This window comes from Colobus angolensis, unplaced genomic scaffold (assembly GCF_000951035.1).
Source record: "Colobus angolensis palliatus isolate OR3802 unplaced genomic scaffold, Cang.pa_1.0 Scaffold112, whole genome shotgun sequence".
NCBI lineage: Eukaryota > Metazoa > Chordata > Mammalia > Primates > Cercopithecidae > Colobus > Colobus angolensis.
In genome coordinates this window covers 5697650-5705550 of record NW_012112253.1, presented here as the reverse complement: position 1 = coordinate 5705550, position 7901 = coordinate 5697650, and the positions used below count along the sequence as shown (strand labels likewise).

Below are 7901 nucleotides of genomic sequence, written 5' to 3'. Positions count from 1 at the left end.
AGAGAGATTAAGTGCAATCATGAGTCACTTAATGATTGGGAAACATTCTGAGACATGCATTGTTATGTGATTTTGTTGTCATTGTGTGAACATCAAAAAGTGTAGTTATACAAACCTAGATGGCATAGCCTACAATACACCTAGGCTACATGATATGGTTTACTGCATCTAGGCTACAAATCTATACAGGCTAATATTTGTACAGATTTGTGCAGATTTGTACACAAACCTGTACAAATATTTCTGTACTGAATGACGTAAGCAATGGTCACACCATGGTATTTGTGTATCTAAACATACCTAAACATATAAAAGGTATGGTAAAAATATGGTACCATTATAACCTAAAGGGACCACTTTTTTTTTTTTCTTTTTGTTTTGTTTGGCTTTGTTTTGTTTTTGAGACGGAGTCTCACTCTTGTCACCTGGGCTGGAGTGCAGTGGTGTGATCTTGGCTCACTGCAACCTCTGCCTCCCAGGTTCAAGTGATTCTCCTGCCTCAGCCTCCCGAGCAGGGGAGATTACAGGTGCCCGCCACCATGCCCAGCTAATGTTTTTTGTATTTTCAGTAGAGCCCCCGGGTTTCACCATGTTGACCAGGCTGGTCTCCAACTCCCAACCTCAGGTGATCCGCATATAATCTTCAACTGCCAGGTGCAGTGGCTCACACCTGTAAGCTCAGCACTTTGGGAGGCCAGGGCCAGAGGATCACTACAGCCTAAGAGTTCAAGACTCATCTAGGCAACATAGGGAGACCTTGTCTCTACAAAAAATAAAAATAAAAAAGTTAGCCAGGTGTGGTGATGCATATTTGTGGTCCCAGCTACTCGAGGGGCTGAGGTGGGAAAACCACTTGAGCCTGGGAGGTTGAGGCTGCAGAGAGCCGTGATGCACTCCAGCCTAGGAGTCAGAGTGAGACCCTGTCTGGAAAATAAAAGCAGAAAGATGATCCTCAGTGTTAATAGTTCCCAACCTGCTGATGTCTTTAACTCGGTCAGCCTCCTCTTTACCCTCCTGTTTACTCACAGAGCCACAGCAAGCACGTTACCTAGGCAGAAAATATTAATGTAGACGCAAGCCTCAGGAGAACATTTTCCTGGGTTTCCCCTATGATCTCATGAGTTCCAAACTTATGGCCAGCCCTACTCAGCTTGTTGGATTATCTTGAAATCCCAAGACTCCCCCATTTCTTTCACAGAAAAATGCAGTAAAATGCTATTTTATTTTATTTTTGAATCTACATTTTATTATTTCCACCAAAATAATATTTTAACAGAAGTGGTATAATAGTCAGTACAATCTCCAGCAGTCATTAGCCATGTTCTTGGTTGAACTTCTAAAACTGAAACTGGACTGTAAGTGCCTTGAGGGCAGGACCCAAGAACCATTTTTCTTTGTCTTTGTGTTCCTTCTGAGCCTAGAACAACAGCACATGATATTTTAAGGAGCCTATCTGATAAAGCCATTTGAGCTACATTTTGATGCAAATGAAATATCAAACAGTTTGGGGGCTTTTTATAAAAACTATTAAGTCACAAGTGCAACGGTCAACATCAACTCTACTGTATCTGGTAATCACAGACGTACCACCTCAGGCTCCTTAGAAAGGGCCATCAGTCAGACTGGGTGTTGTGGCTCATGCGTGTAATTCCAGCACTTTGGGAGGCCGAGGCAGGTGGATCACTTGAGGTCACGAGTTTGAGACCAGCCTGGCCAACATGGTGAAACCTCATCTCTACTAAAACTACAAAAAAAAAAAAAAGAAAAAAAAAACTGGGCATGATGGTGGGCACCTGTAATCCCAGCAACTCAGGAGGCTGAGGCAGGAGAATCGCTTGAGCCTGCGAGGCAGAGGTTGCAGTTAGCTAAGGTCGCACCACTGCACTACAGCCTGAACAACAGAGCTGGGACTCTGTCAAAAAAAAAAAAAGAAAGAAAGAAAGGGCCATGAGGAGTCATCAGGAGACACGTGCTTGCTCATTCTCTGATGCTTCACTGGTATCTTGAAAAGCGTGCATCCCAGATTCACAAATGTCATCCTTAAAGTTAAAATGCCCCTTATGCTTGGCATATCATCCCCAGGGAGAAAGGGGACCCATTTTGAAAAGCATATAGATCATTACAGAATTAAAAATAAAAATAAAAAATGTTTTTCTGAATGCAAACTACAAAAATTCAAGCTCGATTTTGTTTTTTTGGTTACAACAGATGATTCCACAAATTGTCAGGGATAGGGAGAAAGCTTGAGATTTTTGTTTCTCAAAAGAAAGTTGGATTCAAAAGTAGTTGAGAAGTCCTGATATAGAAGATGGGTATCTGCTTTCTATAGACTTTGGAGTTACATAGCCTTCCTCAATTGGTTTGTAATTGAGTAGCATGCCCCATAGAAGTTAAATTCTAAATGTACTATTGAATTGACCCTTGAAATTCCCTTAAACCAGCAGTAGCATATAGGATGTGTGGACACGTGCATCACGGAGAAGAGTACTGTGTTGTATACAACTGAGAACCACCACCCACGCAGCAAGATGCTCTCATCACCAGTAGGGAAGGATAGGCAATGTTGCTAAGAGTAGCTGATGGTATAGAAGATCCAAACCCTCATCCAATACTTCTCACTCCCAGGAAAAGAGCAGAAACTTGTGCAATAAAATGGAGAGTAGAATTATTAACTACCCTAGTTAATTTTTTACATATACATATAGATGTATATATGTGTATATTTGCCAAGGGCAAATATGTGAATTTTCTGAAGTTAAGCTCAGGATGCAATTCCAGTGTATATGCAGGAGGGGAAGGGGCTAGAAGGATAGTTGAACCCAATTATGATCCCTTGTCTCACTTTCTATCAACATTTAAGATCTTCAATTAAATTTATATCTCCTCTGTCAGTTGTATAAATATAAAGCCCCTTTACAATGAAGGTGGTCAAGACAACTAATTGTCCTATAAAGATATTGTCCTTCTTAATAGACTTTATGAAATCTTTGTATTTTTCCAATGCAAGCTTATTTTCCAATACATCCACATAAAATCCAATCAATATGGATCCTATTAAAACTGAAAACTATCCAAAAAATTATCCAAAATCAAGATAAGTGTTAGGGACAGACCAAGGCTCAAAAATGCAACTAAGATCAGGAATCTTCACTGTACACATTACTTGTGATTTTTGTTTTTAAGGAGCAACTGTATATTTCGAGTGGGTCAGCCACATGTCAGTGTCACTTAGTATGTGCTCAATAAACACTTGTCAAATAAAGGTTTGACAGATCAGATCTCTTCAAGAATGCTTTAAACTTGACTGTAAATTTAATGCAAGAGTCCATATGCAATATAGATGCTATTGTTTTAAGAACTTCAATGACATTTTTTATCTCCATAACTTACCAATATTGAAAAAAAGTATCTCAAATAAGAAGTTTTAATTTTAGCCTTCTGCAAATTGAGCAAGAAATACTATTGCTCATTGCACTATAATACATCAAAAAATAGAGTTATTTGACATGACATATCCTCTTTCACCATGATGACCTCCCACCTTTACTGTGGTACTGTCATTTTTAGGTGACACCTGCTTTGCTTGCAACCAACAGCCCTGTGTGTGCCATGCTGCAACAGATGGCTTGAGGCGTGATGTGTTAATGGCAGTGATTACTTTATGAATAGTGACAGCTGATCAGAGACATAATAAAACAATAGTGGCTGCCATCCTGGAAAAGGTGCTAAATAGGGGTGACATGCTTAGTGAGGACTATTCCTCTCTCTTGAACCTCATTATCAATTCCAAAGGGACACAGGGGCCAGCCAGGCAATGGCAGGCTCAGGCACATTAGAGAGAACCGAACCCGCACAAAGATTTCCCTCTGAGTTAATTGGAGTTGGGGAGGGTGTACAGCTTTTAATGTGCAAGCCATTTGGGTAAATGTGAATGTGTCTTCCCGATTTTACTCCTCATACACTATCTTCTGATATTGTGGCCTGATACCACTTTTAAGAAGTCTGGTTCCTATCACTCTTCTTCATGGATCACAGCCTTGAACCAGGGTAGAAATCATCATGTTAGACTATGCAGAAATCAACTTGTGTGTCTTGTGAAATTATATTTTTAAGGACAAGTGGTTTTCTGAACAAATTTCTAACTGGAATTCATAACTCTAGGAAAAGTTAATAGTGAAGAGAATCACAGCCAGGTTTCCGTTAAGGGTTATTCATTCAGTCCACAAACTGGACACTGGAGGATGAAGCAAATAAAGTGAAGTCCTCACCTTCAAGGGTGAATTATCTCATAAGAAAGACATATGTAAGCAGTTATAATCCAGAGTGACGAGTTATGATTATCTTCCATATTGAGTATAAGATTAGTCTGAGGTTTGAGAAAACAATGATATTTTATGTATATGTATTTTATGTATATGTGTGTGTGTGTATGTGTATATATATGTGTGTGTATGTGTATATATATGTATAGAGAGAGAGAGAGAGAGAGAGAGAGATAGTGTCTCGCTCTGTAGTCCAGGCTGGAAGGCAGTGGTGTGATCCTGGCTCACTGCAACCTCCACCTCCTGGGTTCAAGAAATTCTCCTGCCTCAGCTTCCAAAGTAGCTGGGACTACAGGCACGTGCCATCATGCCTAGCTAAATTTTGTAGTTTTAATAGAGATGGGGTTTCACCGTGTTGGACCAGGCTGGTCTTAAACTCCTGACCTCAAGTGATCCACCTACCTTGGCCTCCCAAAGTGCTGGCATTACAGGCGTGAGCCACCATACGTGGCCTAAATGTACATAAAATTACCTAATAAAATAAACCTTCAATATTCCACTGAGTTTACCCAATCCTTGTGATTTATCCTAGATTACCAAGATACCTACTTAAACTAAGGAGCTTTTTACTAATTCAAAAGAACATGAGGTCTTCTATGATTCATCTGTTCCGTTGAAGCTTCTGGTAGGTCTTGCTCTTGTTTTTAGTTATTCACTCACGTGCAAAAACCTAATATACGTGAGGGCATCTAAATAACCTCAAGCAAAAAGTACTGTACACAAATATTTTCCACTCTCTTTGATGAGGAGGGATGAGAAGAAACATTCAAGTGGATTTAAAGGCATATCTTCTCTGCAGAATAAGTAAGTATGCCCATCTCCATTGGGCTCCCTTGAGCTCATGATCCACAGCCTGGAAAGGCCAGCTAGTATCACGTGAAATGAATAGGCATCTCTTCCATATGTGCAATCTGCCACCAGTATTCTCTTTATAAGTCTCAGGACCAAAACTAAATGAGAATATTGCAATGACTTCATCCCGCCCATTACAGTATCTCCACAGAGTGACTATTAGAGAATTACTGTATTATGTCTGCCCTGGAGACATTTGAAGGTCCTGATATAATTCAGTGATTTTACTTAACCCAGTAATTAGTTTACACAGTTTTATGAAGATTTTACTGCTTTAAAGATGACAGTTTTTCTTCCAAAAATCAGTTCTGATAGCCAGTCACTTCATTTTATGGTTTATGAGAGACTGGATATATTGGTTAAAAGATCTTCATTTAAGAATATGGAAAAATATCCCCTTTTACTAACTGAATATGGTTTGGTACATTCTCCCTTTTTTGTTAATTTTCTTTTTTTTGGCCCATATACCATGTAGGATTGTTTACAAGGCAAAGGAAAATGTAGTTTTGTTTTTTTTTTAATGTAGTCTAGATATATAGCTGACTCTTATTAAAAATAATAGGAATCTTGCATATAAAATGCAAGAAAGTGATTTAATAACTTCCAAGGCTTTGAAAATGTTACACACACACATCTGTAACAAGTGACAAAAACAGCCTGGACCTATTAATTCAGTGAATAAATTATTAGTTGTGCACCTTCTATGTTCCTCACACTGTCCTAGGCATTGAGGCACAGCAGGGAAAACAAAATAAATGTCCCTCCTTCTTGAAATGTGCGTTCTAGAGGAGGGAAGAAAACAATGAACAAAAATAAATAAATACAAATAGAGGAAAGAATGATGAAGGGATCAAAGAAAGCTGAGAGAGAGAGTACAATTGGGAATAGATCTGAACCAGGTGAGGGAATAAGCCTTGCAAAACATGGAGAGGAATGTTCCAGAAAGAGGGACTAGCTTGTGTGAAGGCCCTGCAGTGAAAAACTGCTGAAGAGCTCCAGGCAATGCGGTCCTAGCATGGTGAATAAATACCTAAGATTGCCTTGCAACCTGGTTTCATTGATTTATTGATATTAATAAATGAGAGTACCAAGCGGCTGGTCCCAGGGAACTCCTGCATCATTTCAGCTACATATATGAGCGTGTGTAAAATTTCTCAGACACAGCAACGAAAAAGACACCGACAGAAAAACTGGCCGGGCCCGGTGGCTTCCACCTGTAATCCCAGCACTTTGGACAGTCAAGGCAGAAGGATCACTTGAACTGAGGAGTTCGAAACCATCCTGGGCAACATGGTAACCTGTCTCCACTAAAAATACAAAAATTAGCCCGGCATGGTGGGGTGTTCCTGCAGTCCCAGCTACTCAGGAAGCTGAAGTGAGAGGATCATCTGAACCCAGTAGGTGAAGATTGCAGTGAGCCCAGATCCTGCCGCTGCACTCCAGCTCGGGAGACAGAGCAGGACCTTGTCTCAAAACAATAAATAAACAAATAGCATGTTTTTACATGGCTCATGTACACAAGTGTAGCTACTTTACCTCATCTTTTTTTTTTTTTCTTTTTTTTTTTTTCTGGTCTGGACTCTCCATCTTCTTCCGTTGGCTATTCTTCCACCAAGACAAAAAAGTAGCAGAACTGAAAGGATGTTGCTTTGGCTTGTTGACACCCACTTCTGACTCTGGGATTAAACTGAGTTTGCTTACTAAGAATCCTTCCTGACCATCAAGCAATGCAGTTCCAGGATCAGAGGTCATCCTCTTCCAATCTTTGACTTCCACCCGGAGTTGTAGATAACCCTTCAGGAAAACATGTGGTGAAAGTAGTTTTGCTCTGTGAGCCAACAGAAAATTGGCCCTTGAGATGACTTTTAACGGGATTTTGTAAGCCATGAGCAGAACAGCACGGGTTCCAACCAGGCATAGAATTCAGAGTTGTAATAGAAAACATTTATTTGGCTTCAGCTAAACATCCTAACACATGTTAGCATTTGCTGCCAATATGCTTCCTAATTAAGAACAACATAAAATCATAGGAAATCCTGCATCCTGTCTTCATGCACTTCTCATGTATCTTTAGTGCCCTGGCCTTCTTTCTCAAGCACATACACACTCACACACACAATACAGGTTGATTCAAAAGTCCTGTTTTGCCAACCATGAACTGTACTGTCATTAACAAGATTAATGTACATTCCAGAAGGTACCACCAAGCATTTTTTCTTCCTTCTTAAACAAATGCTGCTATTAAAAACTAATTTTTAAAAAGCTAATAAGGCATCCCCCAAATAAAGGACCAGCAACATTTCATTGGTAAAGTATTATCTGTAACTGACGTGAAGCTTCAAAGAATATATGTGTGTGTATAGAAGATATATATATATATATATATGTATCTTCTCTCTAGGATTGCCTAAACTATTGGCCATGTTTGGATGAACAGATTCAACATGATAAAATATACAAACATGACCAACAGTTTTCCTTTAAGATGAAGGACAGGCTGGGCGCAGTGGCTCAAGCCTGTAATCCCAGCATTTTGGGAGGCCGAGGTGGGCGGATCACGAGGTCAGCAGATCGAGACCATCCTGGCTAACACGGTGAAACCCCGTCTCTGCTAAAAAATACAAAAAACTAGCCGGGCGAGGTGGCGGGTGCCTGTAGTCCCAGCTACTCCAGAGGCTGAGGCAGGAGAATGGCGTGAACCCGGGAGGCGGAGCTTGCAGTGAGGTG

The 7901-nt window shown here is 40.2% G+C and overlaps 1 long non-coding RNA gene across 1 annotated transcript; it reads right to left on the bottom strand.

Annotated features, from left to right (window-relative positions):
- Nucleotides 1-1219: 1219 nt before the first annotated feature.
- Nucleotides 1220-7473, bottom strand: LOC105523130. The gene is made up of 3 exons (XR_001003540.1): nucleotides 6711-7473; nucleotides 4269-4366; nucleotides 1220-1417 (listed from the first exon to the last, which is right to left on the bottom strand). It is a non-coding gene; the product is annotated as an uncharacterized LOC105523130 (long non-coding RNA).
- Between the last annotated feature and the right edge of the window lie 428 nt (nucleotides 7474-7901).